The sequence below is a fragment of the Anastrepha ludens genome, chromosome 6 (genome assembly GCF_028408465.1).
Source record: "Anastrepha ludens isolate Willacy chromosome 6, idAnaLude1.1, whole genome shotgun sequence".
Classification (NCBI taxonomy): domain Eukaryota; kingdom Metazoa; phylum Arthropoda; class Insecta; order Diptera; family Tephritidae; genus Anastrepha; species Anastrepha ludens.
In genome coordinates this window covers 111,669,455-111,679,011 of record NC_071502.1, presented here as the reverse complement: position 1 = coordinate 111,679,011, position 9,557 = coordinate 111,669,455, and positions in this window count along the sequence as shown.

Genomic DNA, 9,557 nt, shown 5'->3' with positions numbered 1-9,557 from the left:
AAGAAAAATTTTTATAAATTTTATTTTTTTCGTATTTCTGATAGAATTTTAAAAAACAATCTTAAATTTAAAAAATAAAATAAAAAATCTGTAAAAAAACTGTAAAATTAAAAATGAACTAAAAAAATTAAAAAAAAAAGATTTGAAAATTTTTATGAAAAGTAGTAATTAATTGAAATTGAAATGTTACAAATTAATAAAAAAAAATATTTGGAAAAAAATTAAAAATTAAAATTAAAAAATATATTTATTTTTCTATTTATTTTAATAATCTACCTTACAAATTACCTTACAGACTAGACACAAATGTAAAGAAAAGCAGGCCAAATGTGGCAACTAAAATAGGTATTAGCAGTCATTAGTAATTAGATGAAGCGAAATCAGGCAAGCTAGATTTGGATAATGAACTATAATCTCTAAGTTTCACCATAAAAGGGTAAGAATTACGAAGACTTCTTAGTGGAACATTAAAACTTATCCGCTCAAGTAGATCTGGACAGTGACGATGCCATAAACAGCACTAAAAATAAACGAAAGTGAAAGAACTGTCCTTCTCTTTTCAAGAGATTGTCGATTATTTAGCTTTAGGCGAGAATCATAGGATGGAATAGGCGACTCTAGGCGCGTTCTATTACTCGAGAGTTGGTCGTAAGGTCTCCAAACGATAATAGCGTACTCTAGGTGAGAGCGAACAAGAGACGTAAACAGCAGTTTTCAGGTATATGGATCAGAAAATTCAGTTGTTTTGCGACGGATGAAGCCTAGAATCGAATACGATTTTGAAAGAATAAAATTAATGTGGCAACTGAAGGAAAATTTTGTATCGAATAATACTCCAAGATCCTTAAACTCTGTCACACTTTGTAGTACATCATTTGAAATGGTGTAGGTGTACTGACGCCTCGAAAATGTTAATTCAAAACATTTTTTAACGCTTAAGGACAGGCGCGATCTTTTGCACCAACGACGAAGATTGCTCAAGGCGAGTTGAAGCTTCCGAGCATCCCCTGAGTCCTTAACAGATAGGACGATTTTGAAATCATCCGCGAATTAGAAAAAGTAAAACATTTGCTTATGCCATTGAAAGAAATGACAAAAAGAAATGGCTCTAAGATGCTCCCTTGGAGGATACCTGAAGTAGCAACAAAGTGGTTCGATAAAACTCCACACACCATTAGTCCGTCAAATATAACTTAAGTTAGGTGGAGTGAAAGCCCAAGCAAGCCAACTTGTTTAATAAAATCTCGTTCGACACTTTGTCAAATGCTTTAGAGAAGTTATTTAAAAAAATAAATTAATTTTATAAAGAAAAAAAATTTTAAATTAAAAAGTTAAAAATTGGTTCAAAAAAATGTTTCCAAAAAAAATTTAAAATTTTCAAATTTAAATTATTAAAAAAAACTTTTTTTATTTTAATTTTAAATATTTTTTTTTTAATTTTGTTTTAATATTTTCTTAACCTAATTTTTAATAAAAATTTTGTTTTTATATTAATAAAATTTAAATTTTTGGTAAATAAAATTGGGATTTCGTTAAATTAAAAAAAATTTTTTTTTTAATTTTTTTCCATTTTTTTAATAATTTTTTTTTAATAATTGTTTTTTAATAATTTTGCTTTATAACTTTTTTTTTAATAATTTTTTTAATTTTACTATTGGTAATTTTACAGTGTGTTTTACAAAGTTTTTTTCTACATTTTTTTTCTTGAATTTTTAATTTTTTTTTATCAAAAATTACGAAAAAAATTCCATGTTTAGTGTGTTTTCCCTTATACAGATAATTATTTGACTCATAAATCTAAGAAAAAAACTTGCAAAAAAAAAATTAAAATTTTTAATTGCTACATTTGAGCAGCCATTCAATCTTTTCTCCACCCATATTTTGCATCTTTGTGCTATCGTTTGGTGAAGTAGTTAAAATTTTCATCAAAATCGCAAATGAAGTTTTTAGGTAACTACATTAGATGGATTTTGACTCTCAAATCAAAAACTCAGCTACAGAGGTGAATATAAAAATATTTAAAGTAAGAAAAATTTCCGAAAATATCGGAAATAAAAAATTAGGTGTTTCTCGTAAATAACTTGCAATACCAGCAAAACCGGAGGAAGTACGGTAGTTTACTGAGACTGCACGGTAGCATTCGGAGTCGTTAACATAGTTAGGCGTTTAGGCGGTACGCGAAACGTCTCTATTTTTTTGAAGTGAAACTTCTTTCGGCGCGTCGGGGGCCCCAAGGCAGATTGAAAATAGGCGAGTGAAACGGTAAGTTCGGAGCGTTACCGAAATCCGTCGAATGGGCGGGGCCAAGGAGCAGCTGCTCTTTCCCACTCTCGCCTATTCGCTCTCTCGCATCGCAAGCGCTGAACGATGTGAGGGAGCCACCGAGACACACCGAAATGTATATAGCACACAAGTAAGCATTGAAGTAGACTGGCGACAAAGCAATAAGAAACTGCTGTGAAGTAAATAGATGGTAGGTATGGAGGAGACGAAGCGATACAATGAGTGCGTTTGCCAAACGAGTGACGATAGTTGAAGTAGAAAGTTATAAAATGACATTTCAACCGTTTCGGTGATCAAAGCAAATTGATTAACGCGCCAGGGGTAGGCAAAAAATACCATTGGAAGTGCAAAGAAATGTCAGCGTCAAGTGCACCACTGCACCCAAGTGTCAAATTTGAAACTAATAAGGACAAAAATAAATAATTAGTACAAATTTATGTGGAGTGATATAGAAAAAAAAATATGAAAACCTGAATTTAACACGAGAGAGGGGGGAGAGATCTAAACCGGGGCTCCCATGCAAGGAACAACCAACTTAGAAGTTTCACTTCTACCGTGCGTGAGTCTGACAGACCCTAGTTTTTTTTGGTATAAGGAGGAAGCATCGAAAACTTATACCAGCCAATGTTGGACTTCACTCCGAACTAAGCTTCCTACCGTTAATGTACAGATCTCCTCCCGGTACTACCATTAAGTAAATCGTCGGGGGCCGATTGACCACTAGGCTCTACGTCAGTTACTCTTCACATGCAATCTCTCAAAAGTTGCATGCACTGTAATCTTCCCACAGCTTTGATTATTTCTGAAGGAAACCACTTTAGTCGGCCCACCCGCACCATACTTACGCACGTCGACTTAAGAGTCCGTTCCTTTGTGAACTATCGTCCGTTTAGCTGCGGCTAACCTCGAAGGCGTCTGCGTGCTTTTATACACGTTGCATATCGCTGATTGCCGACGAGATCTTATTCCACGCATACTTAGGAGTTGTCATGATGTCTACTGTATTTTTTGCTATTACCGGATCATTTGATACTGTAGCTAAGTCATGTGTGTGGGCAAACAAAAAACATATGCATCTCATCTTCCTCTTCATGGCATCCGGGGCATAAAGGCGATTCACGTACCCTAAGGCAATTCAACGTACCCAGCTTTTGGTATCTACCAATACCTGTCAGGAATTGTGTTGGCTGGAAGTTAAGCTCACCATAGCTTCGATTTAACAATTTTTCGATGGTATGATTACCGTATAGGACCACCTTCCCTTTTTCAAGTTTTCCTAATGCTCCTGCCATTCTACAAATGTAAGGATGAAACCTTCTCTTTTGTTATAATCGATGTGTTAGTGGGACACTGCTTCTTTTGCATGTACACCCTCGCACGTTCTTCTGCCAATACAGCGATGGGCGTCATGCCTGCGTTCACCATTGCCTCATCGTCCGAGTTGGTTTTGTATGCGCTATATATTTACATTCATATGAGTGCCTACGTGTATGCCTAGCCAATGCCTAGAATTCGCAGCTGTATATTTCCATAGAATTATACCGCACACACCTAACATTTCCTCAAACAAATTTCTCTATCACCATTTGTGCTTACATGTAAAGCTTTTCTTCTTATGATTTTTGTTGCTATTTGCAATGCGCTTTCACTAAACCTGAAGATGGCCTGCTATGACACAAAACAACAGGCAACAGCTGCAACTCCTTGTAAGACAATTCACTTCGGCGGTAGTCCGCTAGCCAACCATCTCCTCATCTTTTCTAGACCCCTTTACCCCTTCTAAGTTGATGACTTCTTTGGTGGGTCGGTTGTTGTTGCAAGTTGGCAGGCATCATCTTGTGGCATGCAACCGCATGCTGAGCAATCTTGTCTGTGCTGGTAACGGAAACGTTAGGTGATTTTGGCTATTTGTGGTGAGGCATTTTGGAAGTGGTGTGACCCGGCAAGCATTGGCTTACTATACGAAAATAAACTCCTTATGCTTTTTCCTTCTTCTTACTTTCCTCGTTCTTGTTTTTCTGCTTCACTTTATTTCCTTCTGTTGTTGCTGCTTTGGTAACTTGCTGGTGACACTGATTGAAATTCTCAACAAAATGCAATTTTCGAAATCATCGTCAGCTCCCACAATGTGGGAATAATAGCAACTAAAAAGGCATACACGTACAATCATACACACATACATGAACATACATACATACAAGCATATTTGTTCATGCAAACCATGTCGTATAACAGTGTTGGTATTCCATTTCTTTGTGGTGCGAATGTTGTAGTGCGACTGCAATTCAAGAAAATCACAGCCGAGTAATCAATGTCGTCTCTAAGAAACTTTGCATGCATATGCATATGTATATGTGTATGTATGTGTCTGTATACGTATGTACGAATATTCATTTCCACAACCATCCTAAAAATATGCATTTGTTTATTAACTCATTTATCTCAGCAAGTGCCTGGACACACATCCATACGGAGCAACATTTTATATGCAGAAGTACAGCAAATGGGTGTGCAAAGGGTAGGCCATCGATTGGTTTCTATTGAAAAAAGCTTGAAAAATCATTGTTGATATTTTTCAATTAAATTTATTAATTAATTAATTTTTATTTGATTAGAAATAGTGCTGCCCCAACTTGCCTTGCGGTAGTTCATCCTGATCATTAAATTTCAAGTCTAACTATTTTTGGCTCTACCTTCAGAAGGGCTTGCGTAAATTCGCCTTGATGGGGTCATCCGGCCGGTTTTGTTTACCTTTTCTGGAACTTTGTTTTTCGTCCAACCAACGCCAGTAAGAGCGAGAAAGAAACGACTCGTCCAAAATCGCGTAAGCAGTTATCACGCCTACTAAGAAGAAGAAGAAGGATTTTTTTTCACGAACACAAATCTAATCTCACTTGACTTCAATACACTGATTCCAAGAATCTTCGAGTAATTTCACAGAACTCTCTCTTCATTTACCAGAAGCTCTGCAAAATACTTCTCCACAGATTTTTTTGTAATTGTTAATTAAACAACAGAGTAAGAGTGCTTAAAGGTCTGCTCCCATTGAAATCAATGGGGCGTTGCGGATCACTGAATACTGAATATGGTAACCATGGACATTAAAAAGAAAATAAAAAAAATCTTTCACTGTGTATGCTAAAATCAGATTAACAGGTTCGGGCTACGAGCTGGACCTAAACTGCAGGTACTTCAGCATCTTTAGAAACTTGAAGTGGTGACTGATCAATGCACACCCTTGCTGGGGCATCCTCAATTCGGATTCCCCCGAAGCAGAGTTAGCAATTATTGCCCTGGGCGCGATGTTGGTGTGCTCAAAACTAGTCAGATAATGCTAAACTCCGTTTAAAATGTATCCGAATACCTCCATATTAGGTTTTTGGGCCTCTGGTCATATGGAAATTGCCACAAACTTTGGCTTACTTGTGTAACTACTATTAGTGAATGAAACATTTACTCCGACAGCGAAGCGGCAATCATTGCCCTGGGCGCAATGTTGGTGTGCTCAAAAGTAGTCGGAGTGTGTCTGACGGCCGTTTTGATCGCATCTGAATACTCCCATATTAGCCTCATTTTGGGCACCGCTTCACGTGGGCATTGAGACAAATTACTTGGTGGTGGATGAAATATCTCGAAAGAACTTCTTCGACTCACAAGGTCGCATTTCTCGAATTTTGTGGGTGTGGTTTCCGGGCATTGCTCGCTAAGTATCCACGCGGTGAGACCTAGTAATACCTCGAATACTGTTTATATAGAAGATGATGTGGAATTATCATAGCAGCTTGTCTCTCTTACAAAGCTAGGTAGTACTCATGCAGTTTTGTCCGTACCCCTCAAACAATATCTTTCTCATAATATACAATTTTTATAAAAAAAAGAAGCATAATAAGGCAATGCCTTACCCTTTAGTAGGAAAATGTGGTGTGATTTTCTTTACTTTTGTCTGTCATTGCATTCTTAGACATACTCGTACATACTACACATACATTTGTATGTATGTATACATGTAGACCACTGACGAACAAGGTCTGAGAATTTGTTATGAAACCAGGTTATTTACTCGTAAATTGCTTTGCTTGATTATATCCGAAAACGAGTCACTTTAAGGCTAAATTTGTTTCTTAGAAAATGTATTTATTAAGTCGTCAAAATTATTACTTGTTGGATACTGATTAAAAGGGGCAAAACTCTATATAGACAGAATCTGAGAGGTGATTTAACTTCTGAGAAAATTTTTAATTTAGTCGCGGTAAATCCGGAAATTATTTAGGGTGCTGCAAAACCGCTGATAGGAGTAGTTACTTTGGTGTATTATTTTTTGACTGATAGTACGGTGAGGTGGGTAAGTAGGTGAGTAGAAGTGACAGTCGGTTTTTGAACCAACTCACTTAGGCCGTTGCCGTTCCATTTGGGATACCACAGTAGCAGTTCACCTGCTAATATTCGTTAAACTATTTTGTTTTAAGTCCAAACCCACTTACCTGGCTGACACTTATATCTCTGAGATGACGTTATTATTAAAGAACGAAGGGCTCAAGAATCTGAGCCAGGTGGGCACACAGGACAGTGACAAAGAAGATGTCTGGCACACTCTTCCTCCCCCTCAATTTGTAGCTTCCGCAATAGTCAAAATGAGGTTTATCCAATCTTTGAGCATATCGACCCATGAGACAGTGGCCTGTGATCAAAGCAACGAACATTAGAGACGTATAGTAAAGTACTAAGTAGTATTGCAGCATTGGGTTGGAAGCAGTTCTTGCCTCATATATCTCACTGTTAGGAGATAAATGAGTGATTTGGCTAAAAAGAAAAAACAAGTGGATGGACGTCGTGACTGAATAATGCGCATTTAAGTGGAACTCTGTATGCACTCACAAGGCGAAGAAGATACAGGCTTGGCTCTTGAGCAACCTTCACTATCATTTTTCTAATTCTACCAGTCTATCTGGAAAGTGATGAATGGAATGGACAAAGAAGAGTTGAACTGGACATGTAAGTGTTTCCGATCTGGTGTTGACTACTGCTGGCTAATGTTGGCTATTACATACATTAGATAATTAAATTATATTAAATTACATTAAATAATTTTCAGCTACGATTTGTGTATTTCCATTACAGCGTGCGACAAAAATAACCTTTTTTGCTATCTAGGAAAAAATTTGTATGAAAAACTATATGTTTTATATAGTAAATCTGCATGCTTACTTTTTAATTTTCTCACCAAGTAAATTGTGTAATTGACTTTAAAGTTTCAAAGAGGAAAACGTAAACGAATGTGTCCATTGCGTATACTTTACCGTAAAGAAAGAAAGCTCATCTATTTTTCTTTTAATTTCTTGTAAAACAGCAAGAATACCGAAGTTGAGCTATGTATTAGCCACATATATAATATAATATATACGGCCGCGTAGTCGGAGTTTTGAACCGACGTTCTCCGAATGGTAGCCACGCACCAATCCATTCGGAGAACGTCGGTTCGAAACTCCGTAGAACATTACTTTTTAAATTGATTTTTTTATTTATTTACTTACTTAAGTCTTATGTCCCAATTTACTACGAGAATTAATGTAACATTAAATTTATTCTTTCATAGTTTGGAAGTAGAATAATTTTACAGATTAAATATTTTTCTTCTTTCATAGCGTTACAATGCGGGGTGCGTCAAAGCTTCCTTCAAAAAGGCTTCTCCAAAGCGGTCTATCTTGAGCTGTTGCTTCGTAGTTATGTATTTCCAACATCTTAAGATCATGTTCCACTGCATCTATCCAACGGTTCCTCGGTCTGCCTTGGGCTTTCACGCCCAGGGTTTTCTTCATACAGGCATACGGGTCACATGACCAAGCCATCTTATGCGCCGTGCTTTAACAAATCGTACAACTGTCTCGTTCTGAGTTAGATCGTTCAGTTCAGAGTTCAATCGAGTTCTGTAGGATGGTAGCTACCGATTATTATTGGGCCAAAGACCTTTCTTAACATTTTTCCTTCCATGCTAGCAATCCGCGTTTAGTCAGCGATTTCAACAGATATTTGGCTTTGCCCTCGTTTGCAAAAAGGCCAATACCGTTCGAAATTTTGTTAGTTTTAAGGAAAATTTCTTTTAAATCATTCCTACTTCTTGAGAGACTGGCGATGTCATCTGCGTAAGCACATATTTGGGTTGTTTTAGTTATCAAGGTACCATCTTTGTTGACTTCCCTTACGACAAAATGCAGCATCAAATTGAATATGTCTGTTGATAAGGCATCACCTCGTTTTACACCTGATTCAATAGAGAACGGCTCTGGGAGCTTCCCTTGAACAATAACTTTTGCTTGTATATTTGTGAGCCTTGCGCTAGCGAGCGTTAATCTGTTGGGCACTTAATAAAGCTTGGCGAATCGAAAAGGCCTAATAATTAGGACACCACATCGTGATAAGTTTTGACCATATTTTGTTATTTTTTTCTATTTAAATAGTTTTTCTTTATATTTAAATATATATACATATATCTATACTAATATTATAAAGAGGAAAACTTTGTTTGTTTGTTTGTTTGGTTGTAATGAATAGGCTCAAAAACTACTGGACCGATTTTAAAAATTCTTTCACCATTCGAAAGTTACATTATCCACGAGTAACATGGCTTATATTTTATTTTGGAAATAGGGCTCGAGATATAGGTCAAAACGTGGACCCGGGTAACCTTCGGACGTGTATGTACAATATGGGTATCAAATGGAAGCTGTTGGTGAATGCTTTAGTTCAGAGTATTTTTCATGCCGCTTCGTGGCTAGGGTCTCGAGGCAGAGACCAAAACGTGAACCCTAGATTGAGTTTGTACAATATGGACATCAAATTGAAGCTGTTGGTGAATGCTTTAGTACAGAGTATTTTTCATGCCGCTCCGTGAATGTGGGGTTTCGAGATATAGGTCAAAACGTGGACCCGGGTAACCTTTGGTTGTGTATGTGCAATATGGGTATCAAATGAAAGCTGTTGGTGAATGCTTTAGTACAGAGTATTTTTCATGCCGCTCCGTGACTGGGGTCTCGAGATATAGGTCAAAACGTGGACCCGGGTAACCTTTGGTTGTGTATGTACAATATGGGTATCAAATGAAAGCTGTTGATAAGTGCTTTAATACGGGGTAGTTTTCATACCTATTGATGACTAGGGTCTCGAAATATATGCCAAAACGTGGACCCGCCGTGTCTTTGCACCGAATTAAACCAAACTTACACACATTGTTAAGTAGGTATTGAAGATGATTCCCGTATAGTTTGAATACCTATTGG